The sequence below is a fragment of the Muntiacus reevesi genome, chromosome 4 (genome assembly GCF_963930625.1).
Source record: "Muntiacus reevesi chromosome 4, mMunRee1.1, whole genome shotgun sequence".
Taxonomy (NCBI): Eukaryota; Metazoa; Chordata; class Mammalia; order Artiodactyla; family Cervidae; genus Muntiacus; species Muntiacus reevesi.
In genome coordinates this window covers 35,017,030-35,030,084 of record NC_089252.1, presented here as the reverse complement: position 1 = coordinate 35,030,084, position 13,055 = coordinate 35,017,030, and positions in this window count along the sequence as shown.

Below are 13,055 nucleotides of genomic sequence, written 5' to 3'. Positions count from 1 at the left end.
AGCCACTGACCTGGCCAATCTCAACTATGAAGACTCAACCCAGGCTTCTGTGGGAGCTTTTGTTTGACTTTCGCTCTGGCTCTGGATCGTGTGTAAAGATAAGAGGAGCTGAAGTGGCAGAACCCACTGCAGGGAGAGAAGCGAAGAACACTGCTGATGTCGTCTGAGTCCTGAATAAAGAATCTCTCAAGTTCCTACTTAGTGTGACCTTTCATTTAAAGGAACAGTAAATATTTTTTTGTGTAAGTCAATGTGAGACTTTTCTCCTACTTCCAACTAGAAGATTCCTAAGAGAAGCAGAATTCTTAAAGCCATCCATAAGGCACAGAACTTCCTGAGATGAACAGTAAGGCTGAGTAGTTCTGTTAAGGCAAGTGTCACTCATGTGGGGGACCTTCTTTTGGTTAATGACTGGAATATTAGAAAAGAATTTAAAGGCGGGTACTATGCTTTCAGGGCTTCCCTGGTGGTTCGTTGGTAAAGAATCCACCTGCAGTGCAGGAACTGGGGTTCGATTTCTGGATCAGGAAGATCCCCTGGAAAAGGGCATGGCAACCCACTCCAGTATTCTTGCCTGGAGAATCCCTTGGACAGAAGAGCCTGGTGGGCTACAGTCCTTGGGGTTGCAAGGAGTTGGACATGACTGAAGCAACTTAGTTTGCATGTACTATGCTTTCAGGAAGGCTGTATTTTAGTTAAGGAAAAAGAATAGTAGCAAAACCCCAAAGAACTATTAGGCGTTGTGCTCTATCTACTATTCTGATTTAGTAAATGTACAAAGAATACACCGGAGGGAGGAGATAATGATTAATCATGAGAAGGCTGTCAGAAGGAGATGGGCAGTATGTGGAGAATAACAGGGCTAAATGCCTATGATTCATGGGCCAAAATTTAAGTGCTTATTGTGGTGGATAGTTTGGAAATTTTGAAAATTTCTTATAGTTTATTCCACTGAGATCCAGCTAACATTTTAGTAGAAGGTAAATCACCAGGTCCCTTTATGGTGTTTGAACAAATACTGGGAAGAAATATTTAAGTTTTTGCAAAATAAATTGGGAACCAGTTTAGCAACTGAGAGAATATTTTCAATGCCTTTCAAAGCAGATATGAATGCTTTTCATTAATTATGTGATTCTCCTTGAAAGAATGAATACTTTCATTTTAGCCACCTGGAAGTGGTTTGATGCCTTCTAGACATTTTTTTCCTTTGCCTTGTGAGAACATACTGCAGATCTATTGTTTAGTTATAAGAAATGCTTATTTTCCAACTAATTTTTTCTTATTCTCAAAAGGTAGCATTGGAATCAATTGGAGATCAGTCAGAAATGATGTTTTGATATTTTCATGCATTTAGTACAGGTTGAGTACCTCTTTATTTTAAACTTAATAGGAAGGGCCTAGGACATTTCAGTGATGCAGATAAGTCAACAAGTTAGTTAGAAGGGAGTGTAGTTTTCTCACTGGAATACTGAGAGTACAAGAAGTCCTGACATCATCACTGACCACCAGTGAAAAAGAGTGGGTAGATTTTTCAGGGGTGATAATAAAAAATAAGTGAAACATACATTGTGAGCCTACTGTGGACAGTAGTATAACTACAGGGTTTTAGTTTGAAATCCTGAATCTGTTGTGAGAAAGGAGGGAATTCAATTTGTAAATGTAAAGAATAGAAGAGGTGATGGAAATAGCAGAGTAGAATTTTTATTAGAAATACTGATTTATTGTGTGTCTGTTTGATTCATTTCTCTTGCAAAAAAAAAAAAAAAAAACCCACTCAGAACATTTCAGATATTTAAGAGTTCTTTAGAATAGAGCAGACAGCTGGTACATCAGGTCTGTGTTTGAACTTGCAACTTAAGTTAAATGCAAATAGGACATTGTGGCCAAGTTCACAGGGTAGGGTGCTGAAGTCTGTTTTTTTTTTTTAAGCTGTCAAAAAAGGTGAAATTGTCTTCGCTTTTCTCATAAAATAATTGATTCTCAGAAAAGAAACAAAAATGAAGTTGATGTCAATCTGCTGGTTTGTGTTACACAGCATAAAGCAATGATTCTTATAGATATGATATATTACAGCTGAAGAACAAAATTAACAGACTATCAAATTAACTCAGTCTCATGGCATCATACATCTCCAAGAAGTTTGCCAGAATTTTCTTCCTTAAGTCTTAAAAGGAAACAAAGAGGCAAACAAAGCCCTGAAAACTAGTCCACCTCCCAATATAAGAAAGGAGAAGTTTAGGATAGACTAGAGGCCAGTCTGGCCTTTCTGAGGCAGATTAGATGTTTCTTTCAATTATTATTATGACCCATTGCTGATCATTGACCCCAAGTTGCTAAACGCCCACTGGGTAATAAATATTTTAATTAAAAAAAACCCAAGAAAATCTCTTAATGGGTTTGGGAGTTAAATGCTTTTCAAAGACACTGTGTTTTAAGGTAACTTGTAAATCCATGGCTGATTCATGTCAATGTATGGCAAAAACTACTACAATATTGTAAAGTAATTAGCCTCCAACTAATAAAAATAAAAGGAAAAAAAAAAAAAAGAAAATCCTGGCTGTGAAAGAGTTTTGATCAGAGGAAATGAAAACACTATGTCATATTTAAAGTACTGGTTTCTTTGCAAAAGGAGGTGGTGAAAAACATTTTAGACCCTGGAAAATGGACCAAGGTAGTCTTTTCTAGGCAGAAAAGCTCAGATGAGTAACTGAGCTGGTACTTTCTGTTTGCTTCTCCAGATCCACCTTCCACCTTTTTTACATTAGAGTTCACTCTCGGTGTTGTACATTCTATGGTTTTAATGAAGGTATAATGACATGTATCCACCATTATAATGTCATACAGAGTAGTTTCAGTGCCCTGAAAAGTCTCTGTGTTCTATTTATTCCGTCTTCACTCCCTGCACGCCTGCCACTGTTTTTCCAGTCTCCTTGTATTAATATGTTTATGCTTTCTTGTAAAAACATTTCCTTCGCAGGTTTGTTAGTGGGGATTTATGAGGGAGAAGAGGTAGGTATGTGTGTTCAGTCCTGCCACAGGATAACTGGCCTGAAAAGAATATTTTCCCAAACAGAATGATGTACATTTTATTTCGTTTCTCAAGTCTAAGGGTCTAAAAATAGCAAGTCAGTATACTAATATAATAGTTAAAAACCATATCTCATGACATTTCATTTTTGCTTTGGATTAGACAGACAGTGAAACACCTAAGTAATTTTTTTTTTGTCCTGAAGAATTTGGACATTGTCTTTCAGCAAAATTAATATAGTTGGTAGGATGTTTCACCCTTTCCCTTCGCAAATACTACTGAAACCTCAACACTTAAAAATGATAAGACTTCAAAGTGATCGTTTTGCTCAACACCTAATTTCTAAGTAATTGATATCAGGCAATCAGTGGCAGCTTGAAGCTATACCTTCTGTTGGAAGAAGTGAAGCTAGAGCCCAGGTGTTCTGAGGGAAGACTGATGATGATGGAAAAGGATAGGAGAAGGAGGTTGTAGGTTAGGGGAAAAAAAAATCAGTAAAACACCGCCCTGAGTCTCTTAACTGAAGTATGACTGGTGTTGGTGGCATTTATACTTCTTTAAACTCTCTCTTCATTGGGAGATGATGCTTCCCACACGTTCAGTTTTTCTCACGAAAAGGAAAGCAGCTCTTATAATTCACACACAGATTTTAATTATACGTGTCACTTGGCAAGGGTGGGATGGTGGGTGAAATAGGGGAAGGGAATAAAGAGGTTAGAAACTTCCAGGTATAAAATAAATAAGCCATGGGATGTAATATACAACATAAGGAATATAGTCAATACTGTAATAACTTTGTATGGGGACAGATGGTGACTAGATTTATCATGGTGACCATTTCATAATGTGTACATGTCAAATCAGTATGTAGTACGCCTGACACTAATGTAATGTTGAATGTCAACCATACTTCAGTAAAAAATTTGTATATGTTACTTCTCTACGAAGGCATGAGAAGAGGCATTCATAGGTTGCTCTAATGATGAAATTTTAGATATCTTGATTGTGTTACGTAGGCTGATTGTTTTGCAACCATCGTTCTTTGCAGATCATCTCGGTTAATCTTCTATCTCTGGCCACTTTTTGAGACCACCCTGACGTCCTTCCTCACTTCCCCCAAAGGGGAGATTTCTGGAAATCTTTCTTCTGATGAGATATTTAGCTCAGTCTGAACTTCTTTCCATCTATAGTAACTGTTGGATTCTTCATCAAATTCTGTTTTATTTAGCTAGCGATATTTGGAAATCTCTTACATAGTTGATATAATTTCATTATCATTTTTTGAACTGCTTAGTTATAAAGTTTGAGTATAAAGTAAATGATTATAATTAAATTTTAGAAAACATGAAGTATCATTAAGTCCAAAATACTTTTCCTTTATACTAACAATGATTAATGATAAAATATATTAATAAAATGACCATAATAAAACACATGAATAACCTTAGCAAAAAACACTTGAGAAGTATATGAAGAAAGTTTATGTAAACTTACTTGTATTTGGTTGAAATAGAATTAAATCTTTATATAAATTTGGAAAGAATTGATATCTATAGAAAAATTGATATCATAAAGGTATTTACTTTTCCTAATTTAACATATAGATTAATATAGTTTTGATTAAATACACTGACAGAGTTATTTTTTGAGTAGGACACTGCTTTTCTGAAATTTTTATGGAAGAATAACTGGGCAAGATATGCAATGACATTTTAAAAAGAAGCATTATGTATAATTGCCATGTAATAGAAGATATTATTAAATAATAGTACTTAAAAGTATGTTTCTGATACAAAAATAGACAAAAAGTAATGGAAAAGGTTAGGCCAGAAACAGACTCTAATATATGATTAAGTAAGCATAATGAATAAATATAAAACTTGTAAGTTTTAAATAACCAATTAAGGAAACTTGGCTAGAAAAATTTATAAGTCTAGTTCAAATTCTTATAATTTTAAAAAGAAATTTAGATGTCCTGATGAGTCAAATGAAAACTATCAGACTATAAAAAGTTAGATGAATATGTACAAAAATAGCTGATATCTCTATGTATAAGAACTTTCTAGGCTTAAATTGATAAAAGAAGTTACATAGAAAATTTAATAGGTTTTATCTAAAACAGAAAACCGTTTTGTAAGGAAATAAAATCCTAAAGTAAAAGGCAAATAAAAATTATATGAAACAAAGGACTTATATATATATGTTTATATGACTAAGAACTAGAGTCTTCACAATATATAAAAAAAACCAATAGATACCAATAAAAAGCCACAAATCTGTTAAAATATCGTGGCAAGGAAGAAGACCATTTACAAAGTACTGGATAAGAAAATACTACTATAGAGATAATGTTTATCTTCTCCAGTAGAGAAAAGTAAAGTAAAATAAGCAAGAAAAGTTGTATTTTTATTATTTAAAAAAAAAAAAAATTGGTGTTAGAATGAGGACTTGTTATTGCCTCTGATAGTATAAACTAGAAACTTATGCAGTTTAGCAATATGTAGCAAGATTTTTAACAAAGAAGGTCTTTGAAGTAAGTATATGGCTTAAGGAAATCCAGCCAAAAGAATAACCCTGACACCAAATGTACAAGCAAAATAAGCAAAAGTAGACAAGTGGGACTACATCAACTAAAAAGTTTCTGCACAGTAAAGAAAACAGTCAATAGAATGAAAAGAAAACCTACAGAATTGGAGAAAATATTTACAAACATATATATGACAAGGGGTTAATATATCTAAAAAACATAAGGAACTCTTAAAGCTCAACTAAAAAAATCAACAGATAACCCAACTAATAAAGGAGGAACAGACACTTCTTCAAAGATGTCCAAATAGCCAACAGGTAGGTATATGAAAAGATGCTCAACATCATTAATCATCAGGAAAATGCAAATCAAAACCACAATGAAATATCATATTGTGCCTGTTAGAATGTATATAGTATCAAAAAAATAATACATGCTGGCAAGGATGTGAAAAAATTGGAATCCTTGTACAATGTTGGTGGGAATGCAAATTGGTGAAGTCACTATGGAAAACAGTATGGAGGTTCCTCAAAAAATTAAAAATAGAACTGCCATATGATCCATCAATCTCACTTCTGGATAGTCATCCAAAAGAATTGAAGGTTTGAAGGTTGAGGAAACAAAAGGAGTTTTTGAATTCTGTAACGTTTCCCCTTTGTAGCTTCTTTTTGTATTTTGTCTCCATAAGGAAATATCAAGTGGACCTAAGAGGTCAAGGATGGGGCAGTCAGGGCTTTTGTAAAATAAGATTCTGGGCTGTGGGTTTGCGAAGAGTGGCAAAGGCCACCATGCGGCCTGGCTGGTGACAGACACATGGACATGTGCTCCTCAGAGTGGAAACTTCCTGATTCTTGACCCACATGTGCACACTTGAACTCAGAGATAGAAAGTCACTCTTATGGTCCCCCTGAACGTCCTTCAGGGAAGGTCCCTGGGACAGTGCAGAGTCAAGCGTTGGCAAAATTAAATTTTTTTTCCTTCTCTGTTTGGATTTGTTAATTGGAAGCTGATGAAACGACATCTTTGAGCTTGGGATCTACTGAAACACAGGCTATTTTCCTTGGAGGTATATATAGGTTAGGTAAAAAAAAATCTGAATTGAATTTATTTTGCTTGCACCTGCCAGGTTATAGCTACTGCTATTAAAGAAAGTTTTGCTAGATAATAGCCAGGGAAAATTCCCGTATCTTCAGGACCTGCTTCCAGCTGGTCTCTTGAGAGGGGCTGTTAATAAATTCTCAGATGGGGATGGGAAGGAGAGGACACTTTTGGCACATAAAATATTAATTTAAAAGTTTCACAGCAAAATTCTGTAAAGCAATTATCCTTCAATAAAAAATAAATTAATATAAAAAAAAGTTGATTAAGGCAGTTCAGCAGTAAACCTGCACACTGTCTCCTGAAAAGTATGCCTCTGCTGCTGAAAAATTTTTTTAAGTCACAGAGAACTACAACAGGCCTGGCAGAATTCCTTTTTGTTTCTATTCTGTGGGGTTCAAGCTTTAAAAAACCCAGAAATTCAGTCATCTATACTTTCCCATATATGTCACTACAAAATTAAATTAAAGAAAATCAGGCCACTAAAAATGACTTGTGACCATGCAGCCTTCCCAGGTGGTGCAAGTGGTAAAGACTCCACCCGTCAATGCAGGAGACACAAGAAACTTGGGTTCGATCCTTGGGTTGGGAAGATCCCCTGGAGTAGGAAATGGCAACCCACTCCAGTATTCTTGCCTGGAGAGTCTCATAGACAGAGGAGCCTGGCAGTCTGTAGTCCATGGAGTCACAGAGTCAGGCATAACTGAGCACACATGTACACACCGTATGCAGCCTTAGAGGGCATATGCCATCTGTCTGGATTGGGGTTCCTGAACTTTCTTTATTATCAGAGCGTTCCTTAAGTGGCATAGCTGGCTGTGAAATGTTGTTTTTTTCCACACCTTCCAGCCTCAAAAATCTTCCTGGTCCCATGGGAGACATCAGCTCTGAAAGAGGGAAAATGGTCTTTGGCTTTCTACCATCTTTTTTCTCTTGTTTCTGTTTCTTTGTCCTCCTGCACACCTCTCTTCTACATGGATACACACAGAAACATCACATATGCATGCAGACACAAACACAGACACTATGCACACACAATATGATGCACACACACACACTTGTAGACACCACACACACGCTCACAAACACCATGTACACACACAGGTACCATACACTGACATCACACGCACGTTCCCGGACATCCTGCCTTTCCACATATGCATGAATAGACCTTAAATTTAGGCTTCTGCTATATATTAGTGGCTTTTAGCAATATTTCTGTTTTCGTGGCTTTCAGTTCAGATCAGTTCAGTTGCTCAGTCATGTCTGACTCTTTGCGACCCCATGAATCGCAGCACGCCAGGCCTCCCTGTCCATCACCAGCTCCCGGAGTTTACTCAAACTTCTGCCCATCGAATTGGTGATGCCATCCAGCCATCTCATCCTCTGTCGTCCCCTTCTCCTCCTGCCCCCGATCCCTCCCAGCATCAGGGTCTTTTCCAATGAGTCAACTCTTCGCATGAGGTAGCCAAAGTATTGGAGTTTGAGCTTCAGCATCAGTCCTTCCAATGAACACCCAGGGCTGATCTCCTTTAGGATGGACTGGTTGGATCTCCTTGCAGTCCAAGGGATTCTCAAGAGTCTTCTCCAACACCACAGTTCAAAAGCATCAATTTTTCGGTGCTCAGCTTTCTTCACAGTCCAACTCTCACATCCATACATGACCACTGGAAAAACCATAGCCTTGACCAGACGGACCTTTGTTGGCAAAGTAATGTCTCTGCTTTTTAATATGCTGTTTAGGTTGGTCATAACTTTCCTTCCAAGGAGTAAGCGTCTTTTAATTTCTTGGCTGCAGTCACCATCCTCAGTGATTTTGGAGCCCCCCAAAATAAAGTCTGACACTGTTTCCACTGTCTCCCCATCTATTTGCCATGAAGTGATGGGACCAGATGCCATGATCTTAGTTTTCTGCATGTTAAGCTTTAAGCCAACTTTTTCACTCTCCTCTTTCACTTTCATCAAGAGACTTTCAGTTCCTCTTCACTCTCTGCCATAAGGGTGGTGTCATCTGCATATCTGAGGTTATTGATATTTCTCCTGGCAATCTTGATTCCAGCTTGTGCTTCTTCCAGCCCAGCGTTTCTCATGATGTACTCTGCATATAAGTTAAATAAGCAGGGTGACAATATACAGACTCGACGTATTCCTTTTCCTATTTGGATCCAGTCTGTTGTTCCATGTCCAGTTCTAACTGTTGCTTCCTGACCTGCGTACAGATTTCTCAAGAGGCAGTCAGGTGGTCTGGTATTCCCATCTCTTTAAGAATTTCCCACAGTTTATTGTGATCCACACAGTCGAAGGCTTTGGTGTAGTCAATAAAGAAGAAGTGGATGTTTTTTGGAACTCTCTTGCTTTTTTGATGATCCAGCGAATATTGGCAATTTGATCTCTGGTCCCTCTGCCTCTTCTAAAACCAGCTTGAACATCTGGAAGGTCACGGTTCACGTATTGCTGAAGCTTGGCTTGGAGAATTTTGAGCATTACTTTACTAGCATGTGAGATGAGTGCAATTGTGCAGTAGCTTGAGCATTCTTTGGGATTGCCTTTCTTAGGGATTGGAATGAAAACTGACCTTTTCCAGTCCTGTGACCACTGCAGAGTTTTCCAAATTTGCTGGCATATTGAGTGCAGCACTTTCACAGCATCATCTTTCAGGATTTGAAATAGTTCAACTGGAATTCCATCACATCCACTAGCTTTGTTCATAGTGATACTTTCTAAGGCCCACTTGACTTCACATTCCAGGATGTCTGGCTCTAGGTGAGTGATCACACCGCTGTGATTATCTGGCACAGTAATATTGTTTGACAGTATTTGATGTCATCTGAGAGCCCCTATAGAGTTGGATCTTACTGTTTTCTTAAGACCTCTCTGGTTCTATATGACCTAAGGCAAACTGCTCTTCTTTGTTGGGCTCTTGTGAAATCATGTGAAAGTGAAATTGCTCAGTTGTGTCCAACTTTTTGTGACCCTGTGGACAGTAGCCTGCAACCAGTTTCCTCTGTCCATGGGATTTTCTAGGCAAGAGTACTGGAGTGGGTTGCCATTTTCTTCTCTAGGGAATCTTCCTGACCCAGGGATCAAACCCAGGTCTCCCGCATTGATAGACAGACACTTTACCGTCTGAGCCAGTTAATCATGAGGCAGGATTAAAAACAGGCAGGCAGGAGGAAATACGGAAAGATTAAAAAATGAAGGCCTGGCTGTATGGCGACTGTCTTGTTCTGCCTGCTGCTGCTCAGTCACTAAGTTGTCTGACTTTGTGAACCCACGGACTATAGCCCACCAGGCTCCTCTGTCCATGGGATTTTCCAGGCAAGATTACTGGAGTGGTTTGCCATTTCCTTATTCAGGGGATCTTCCCAACCCAGGGATCAAATATGGGTCTCCTGCTTTGCAGGTGGATTCTTAACTACTGAGCCACCTGGGAAGACCTTTGTTTTGACTAAAGTCCAATAAAATCAGGGTTCTAGTGAATTTGCTAATTCTTTTTAGTTTATTTCAGTATAGGAAAATACATGCTGAACTTTAATCTTTACTGAAAAATGCAAAATATGTGAGTACACAATTATTTGTGAAATTCAAACTCAGTATTAACTGATTATCACAAATGACATTAATAAAGGAGAATCATTTCACTTCTAATGTTAATCTTGGTTAAGAAAAGCTAAGAGGGAGTCTGAGAAATGAATATGTTGATTGCAGGTAAGAGGTGGTTAAAAAACCCAGCTTTTTCTCATAATAATAATTATAGATTCTTAAACTATAGGAAAAGTATAAAATTCTATGTAAAATTGATATCAGTAAAAATATTATTATCAGGGAAGAAAACATCAGGAAAAGAAAACTTCATAATATGTGAAGTCAAATATAAACTTTAGAAGAGCAAGAACTTGGTTGGGATTATTGTTAATTTATGTAAATAAAAGCAAACTCAACTTTGTAAGTCATCATTTCTTTTTAATTGAATGGTAGTGGAATGAAGAGTAGTTTCCAATTTGAACTAGGAAGATTTTCCTAGATTTTATACAAAAGCAAGAAGTAATGCCTTCATTTAATATAAACTCCTCAAAGAAATGTGATGAATTATTTTTAAGAAGGAACTGGATATTTCAAATTCATTGAGTTTTTACAGTCTATAAATGTACAGTTTTCTAAACTTAAAAATGTATTACAGGAAGTCTTTTAAATTTACTCTCCAAAATGCTGAACTGTTGGGGTTTTATTTTTAGTCTTGGACTGTGCAAAGAGGCTGTTGACCTTCGCTGTCAATCCACAGAAATTTATGTAATTCTCCAAGTAGAATAATGAATGTCATTCACATGACAATGTTGAGATTCTTCTGTTTGATCACAATGTTTTCAGAGTGAAAGAAACATTCAACAATTGGAGGTTCAAAGTTCTAAATGTGACCTTCAGTAAAATGTCTCATTTGGCTTTGTTGCACAAAATCTTTTCTTGTTGGCTTTAGGTAGGCTTGAAAAGAGTAAAAAGAGAGTTTTAATTGTGAGCTAAATTGAAAACAGGATTTTTATTTTTGTTATTAATGCAAAAAGCTCTTTAAATCATACAGTGGAAAAAACCATGAAGAAGTGCCTATTCCATATTGAGCAGATTTATCTGTATGAGTACAAAGGCGGAGGCAATTCTTTTTGTTGTATTCTTTCACTGTTTTCAGGTTCTGACTCCATGTGTAGGACTTTGGATTACAATTGATTCTATACTGAATGGAGGGAAGAGTGTGTAACAGGGATGAATAATTTTTGTTGTATGATGTGCAAAGCCGCCCTCACAGGACCTAGAAAATGTTCTCCTACATCTTTGGGAGTTTTCTTTCAAAATATATTTGAAAAAAAAAAGATTAAAAGTTTCCAAAAGGCCTTTCACTGATTGAAGAGAAGTTTGAGGACTGAGGAGGAGGATAGTAAGCAGAAGAGTATGAATCATGTACTGAATCGTGCATCAATGCAAAGGCATACAAAGCAGTGAGCACACATGTAGGCTACTCTTCAAGAAATTAGGAATACTGTATCCAGATCTTAAATCCTTTCTTGAACCTTTGGAGAGATTTACAAAGTAATCTAACCTTTCAGTCTGAGTTGGGGATGATAGTGTGGGTGTTGGAGTGAGGGTGATTTAACTGTGACATTTACTGCTTCATTGATCACCAGGCTTTATTCAGAAGATGTGACATGCTTGGCAGTTGTTAACCAGGTACTATATGCCAGTCCCTCAGAATAGGTTAACTTGAAAGAAGAATACGTACAGAGTCTCTTCACAGAGAGAATGAATCAGTTTAGGTTATGTTCTGGCAGCAAACAGTCCCAAATCATAGCACCCTAAAATGGTTCTAACCCTTCTACTCGGTTTGAGGATTATGGGGCAATCATTCACACACACACACACACACACACACACACACACACACTCCTTATGGGAAAAAGGAGGGAATTTAAAAAATAAAAAGTATAATTTCATATTATGTCCTCATTAGATTACTAAAAAAGTAATGTTTTGATTGATCCCTAGTGAGGTTTAATGGAGAACTTGGTGTTATCTGGAGAATAGCTTAATAATTTCCATTTTTTCTGAACCTAAACATCACTTGTGTGTGTGGGTGTGTGTTAGTTGCTCAGTTGTGTCCAACTCTTGGCAACCCCATGGACTGTGGCCTGCCAGGCTCTTCTGTCAGTGGAATTCTCCAGGCAAGAATACTGGAGAGGGTTGCCTTTTCCTCCCTCAGGGTATCTTCCCAGGCCAGGGATTGAACCCTAGTCTTCTGCATTGGTAGGTGGATTCTTTACCACTGTGCCACCTGGGAAGCCCAAAATTTAACTTACAGCATGTTAATTATGAACAAGTTCCAGTCCTTTTTGGACCTCAATCAGAGCCTAGAATGTCCTTTCTTATGTTTGCTTACTTCTCATTGTTCTTTTCTCTCCTATCTTTAACTTGTAACTTATCTTAGGCTTGGTACAAATACTCTATCTTCTTAAGTATACACAGTCATAAATTAAATAATTTATTTACAATCTCAGTAGGAAATTCAAACCTTTACTTGATCACAGTAAATGATCAATGTTTTAGAATGTTTCCCATGTGTATTTTTAAAGCATCTTATCTTTAAATGCTGTCTTTGATGTTACAGTCTTTGAAAAGAGAGCCTCTTCTATTAACTCAAACTGCAGCATGACTAGTTCAGTTCGCCAAGATCTCTAAGTGCCTGTGGATCACCCAGGAATGTACCAGAAGATTGTGTGTGCATTTGCTGAGGCAGCTTAGTGGGGGCAGAGGAGGGACAAGCCTGGTCCTATTTCAGCCCCTAGAGTTTCAACTTTGTAAAATCTAATTGAGATAACATATGCTCAGTAGGGCTTCCCAGGTGGCTCAGTGGTAAAG